At 49.5% G+C, this 5,140-nt stretch overlaps 1 pseudogene; it reads right to left on the minus strand.

Annotated features, from left to right (window-relative positions):
* Nucleotides 1-1,055: 1,055 nt before the first annotated feature.
* Nucleotides 1,056-4,454, minus strand: LOC125756866 (uncharacterized; annotated as a pseudogene).
* Between the last annotated feature and the right edge of the window lie 686 nt (nt 4,455-5,140).

A 5,140-nucleotide genomic window follows, 5' to 3' on the forward strand; every position in this document is an offset into this window, starting at 1 on the left:
TTTACACAGGCTTTTATACAGGCACACGGAGGCACATATAGCCTCAAAGATTCGCGCACACAATCTCGGAGGATGTGACGCGTCTCTGAAGGTTTATTCGCAATGCCCACGAACTATAGGTGGCGCGCCGTGCTTTCCAAGATGGCGCCAGGAGGAGGGTCAACCCGTTTGTTAGCATAGGAACAGATAGTACGTGCGGACGTACGGCCCGTGCCACTTTCAACGGATGAAGTCATGAGCCGCGTTGAATTGGATATGAGACTAAAGTACTTTCCCAAACCATAGAAAGTGCAAAGTACTCGCCACCTAATTATTTGCTGCGGTGTGAAAGGTTATATTTCAGTTCCGTTACGTGCATAACGATGCCTTGCGAAATCCTGTGCGTGCTACATAAAACTGCATGAACTAAAACTGACGTATGAGCTGAACGGCACTCCGAGGTAGTACGTACCGAGCCTGTCTTACGGGTTTGCCGCAGTAGTAGGCCGCCAGCGAGTAGCGTCATCGCTGCTGCACGGGACCGCACGTTTAACGTGGTGATGGTTTGCAAACATAATACGCCGTCGTCATTACTTGCGCAGTCGGGAACGCGGAGTTACGTCTTCAACGGAACACGAGCATTTAACATCCCATTCAGTAGCGCTTGTGTCACAGCCATGCTGAGACTCTATAGCCGTGTGCAATTCACTTCACGCGCATGTTGCAGGATCGATCAGTACGATCGAAACATGAATGTCGAAAATAATGCACACTTATCCTTTTCGCAACGTCGAAGAAGTTAGCCGAGAGGCGTGGATTGTGGCCGTGACTGCGAGAGGCGTGACTGTGGACGTGACTCTAACCATTTCGCTTCGCTGGTCGAGCTCGAGCGTGTTGCCTATGCGGCGCTCCATGATATCCACAATAATTGTGATACATGCAATGCACAAGAGGAACTATGCTTTTATTCTGACCTCGCTCAAGGATATTATACATTAAATACAATCAAAGTGACTTACGAGCGTGAAAGAACATTAACGCACGAGGGGACGTGAAGTGAGTGAGTGAGTGAAGAAACTTTATTTCCATTTTTAAGAAAGGGGAGGAGCCGGAGGGGAGAGAGGGAGGTCTGTGATCCAGTCCCAGTAAGCGTCCGTCACCACTTCGTGTGGCATAACGTCAGACTATCAGTCGTGGTAGGCCTCCGCTATCTCCTCAGCCCACCTCAGGACTCTGTCCTGGAGAGTGGGATCGGAGCTGCGCAGGGCAGTCTCCCACAGCTCCTCACTACTAATTAATGGTTTGAGAGTGCGGGCGGGAGATTTCATGGGACACTGCCACATGATATGCGAGAGATCTGCTATCTGGACAGGGCAGAAGCGACATTTGGGTGACTGGTATGTGGCAGGAAAAAATAAGTGCAGAGTTCGCGGTGTAAGAAATGTGCGAGTTTGTAGTTGCCGCCACAATATTTCTCTCTGGCGCGTGCTAGGCAGGGAAAGAGGTGGATATGTTAAGCGTTGGTGTCTGTAATGTGTGCAAATTTCGTGAAATGTGATCAGCGAGTCTTTATGGGGGTCTTGTGAGGAGTTATTGGGCCCTAGAGGTTGGCGCACATTTGCGGCCACTCGGTCTGTGAATCCTCGAGCAGCTGCATGAGCCATTTCGTTTCCTCGGAGTCCTTGATGTGCTGGAGTCCAGACTAGGGCGATGTTGTTTTGTGGTGGGTGAGCGACGAGTAAGGAATGTGCGGTATTGGTAATATAACCACTACTGAAGTTCCGGATAGCTGTCTTAGAGTCGCTAATTATGACATCGCAATCAGGTAGCCCCGACGAGTGCGATGGCGGCTTCTTCCGCGTCGCCTGCCGAGGTGGTCTTGATTGACGCTGAACGAACAATGTTGCCCTGGTTGTCCACGACCGCTAGGACATAGCGGTGTTTAGTGGAATAGGCGGCGGCGTCCACATAGTATACGCCTTCTGCTTGGCCGTAACTGCGTTCTAGCTTCTTGGCTCGAAGTTTCCGGCGTTCGATATGAAATTCGGGGTGCATGTTTCTCGGTAGTGGTGGGATGTTGTACTGATCGTGTATGTTCGGAGGAATTTGATGTCGTTTGTTCTCGTTGAATGGCGGAGCGTAGCGGAGCTGTCTGAGGATGTCACGGCCAGCTTCAGTGGTGGTAAGTCTGTGATATTGGGATGATAAATGAGCCTCAGTTAATTCTTCAAGGGTATTGATTGTGCCTGTGGCCATAATTCTTTGTGTGGACGCTCTAATTGGAACACCAAGAGCGACTTTGTATATCTTGCGGATCAAACAGTTTACAGTTTCCTCTTCCTTCCTAGAGAGCGACAGATATGGTAGCGTAAAGGTGATTTTGCTTAAGACAAAAGCCTGGATGAGCTGAATCAGCTCCTTCTCTCGAAGCCCTCCGTGTTTGTTGGAGATTCGCCCTATGAGGCGGAGCGTATTATCCACTGTTGTTTGTAGTGTTTGTAGGGTATGGTGATTTGCTCGGTTGCGTTGAAGGTACAGCCCTAGGACCCTAATTATATCTACCGGGGTATAGGGTGCCCTTCAACTGTGAGTTGAACATTCGGGGGCGACGTCTTGAAGCGTCTAGTAGGAGGTAGAAGGAGAAGCTCTGATTTCGTAGGGGAGCACCTGAGATTCAACTCGTGGCCTACTTGCTCGATCTCGTGAATTGCCGTTTGCAAGGTGTCTTGAATGTGCCCATCAGACCCACCAGTCATCCACAGCGTAATATCATCCGCGTACAATGCAAATCTGAGGTCCGGGATCTTCTTTAATGTAAGAACTAAAGGGCGCATAGCCAAATTGAAGAGGATAGGGGACAGCACTGCACCCTGGGGTGTACCAGTGCTTCCTAAGCTTATTTGGGCAGGCTGTTCGCTGCCTAACTGGAGCGTCGCAGTGCGATTCGTGAGGAAGCTGCGTATATAGCGGTAGATTTTCTCTCCGCAGTTTATACTGTTAAGTTCGCGCAGAATGGCTAAGTGGGACACATTGTTGAAAGCCCCCTTGAGGTCTAGGCCGAGCAATGCTTGTGTGTCACGTGCGTCGCTCGGGTCAATAATATCTTGTTTGATTCTTAGCATGACATCCTGACACGAAAGAGAATTGCGAAAGCCAGTCATCTCCGAAGGAAAGAAGTGATTATTTTCGATGTATTTGGTGAGGCGTAAGTGATCTTCCCTATGCATGAAGAGCAGCTCCATGATCTTCCCTATGCATGAAGTGAGCGAAATCGGACGGAAGTTATCGATATGAATAGGTTTATTTGGCTTGGGAATGAAGATTACCTTGGCTACTTTCCATTGTTGGGGTATCTCGCCCTTCTCGAGACAGTGGTTGTAATATTCAGTGAGTTTGCTGATTGACTGGTCATCGAGATTGCGAAGCGTCTTGTTCGTCACCGAGTCTGGACCGGGCGCTGTGGTAGTTCGCACTTTGTTGAGGGCATGTCGAACCTCTGCTTCTGTGATGGGCCTGCCAAGTTCTTCGTTTGGTGCACCAACATAATCGGGCATGGGGATTTGCGTAGGAGGGGGCATGTGTTTGGAGGCCAGGTTGCTGAACATGCTCGAGAGGTCCGCTGCGTGGTCATGTAGTAGCTTATTGATGTGGTTGTTGCTATGGGTCCTAGACGTAGTGGGGTCGAGTAGATGCCGAAGCAATTGCCAGGTTTTCTTAGTGCTAAGATGACCATGTGTCCCCTCACATACCTGCGTCCATTGCTGTGCCGCCAATCTGGTAGCGTATTGCTGGATATGACAGTCCAATTTAGCGATTCTGATTCTGAGTTTGTGGTTGTAACGGGCTGTTAACCATTTCTTGAGCAATGCTTGCTTCGCTTCCCACATGTGTAGCAGCTTCGAATCAATTTGAGCTAAAGCGGTGTCTTGCGGCAGAGTGGTGGTATAGGCCTCTACGTCTGCTTGTAAGGTGTTTGCCCATTGCTCTATGTCAGTGATGTCTTCTTCGTTAAGGCTGCTGCGAGATTTCCTAAATTCCGTCCAATTAGTCAGACGTAATGGTTTCGTGGCTAGCGGTCGGTGCATGAAATCTAGGCTGAGTTCCAGGATGTAATGGTCGCTTCCCAAGTTGTTTTGTAAGTTGCGCCATGTCGCCTGAGTGATGCGGTGAGTTAAGGTGGGGTCGGGGGATGTATCCCTATTGACGCTATTTCCTAGCCGGGTATGGAGGGTAAAGTCGTTATGGATGGTCAAACCCTGATTCTGTATGTGCTGCCACAGCGCTCTTCCTTTAGGAGTGGATGTGTAGTGGCCCCACATTTGGTGGGGGGCATTGAAGTCGCCCATGACGACTAGCGGTTGTTTGTTGGCGTTAGCTTTGGCTTGTGCTAACATCTGCTCAAAGCGGTGTTGTCGAGCATTGGGGGAGCTATAAACATTCAACACGTATAGGGTGGGTTGTTTGAGCTTTTGAGGAATAATTTCTATAAAATCGTGGGGAATGTCAGTACTACTAAACGTATCCCATTTAACTGTGAGATGTCGTCGTACGAGTATGGCAGTGTTGGGCTTTTCTATGTGAGGGTCTTGAAAAGTGCTGTATCCAGGTAGAGTGGCTTTCCCGTGTGTTTCCTGCAAGACTATAATATCAGGGAGTTCGTTAAGACTCTGTAGAAAAAGTAGTAAACTGGCTCGCTTGTTGCGGAACCCCCTGCAGTTCCACTGCCAGATTTTCAGGCTACGTGCTGGCTTCATTATTATTGTCGTTGTGGGAGAGGGGGGCTTGTGACGTCGCGTGCGTTCGACCACGAGTGTCAGTTGGCTCTTGTAACCTCGAGAACTGCGTAGATACCTCACAGATAAAGGCATAAATCTTGCTTTCTAGCCGGTTTTCAAGGGCAGCAAATCTGTTTTCTAGGGCGTTCATGCGGTCATTGAGGACAAACAGGGTGTTTTCAATGGTGCTATCGGTGTCTGTTATTTCGGTATTCTTCCTTTTAGCCGGTGGAGGATGCATGGTTGCGGAACGTGGTCTTGGTGTCGCTGCTTCAGTCGTAGCAGAGGGTGCAGGTGCAGCAGTGTCCATTTGTTCTGTCGGAGGATGTGTAGGTGTGGGAGCAAGTTGTTGTGGCAGAGGGTTGGCAGGGGTGGCAGGAGTTTCA

This window comes from Rhipicephalus sanguineus, chromosome 1, assembly GCF_013339695.2.
Source record: "Rhipicephalus sanguineus isolate Rsan-2018 chromosome 1, BIME_Rsan_1.4, whole genome shotgun sequence".
In the NCBI taxonomy this organism is placed as follows: Eukaryota; Metazoa; Arthropoda; class Arachnida; order Ixodida; family Ixodidae; genus Rhipicephalus; species Rhipicephalus sanguineus.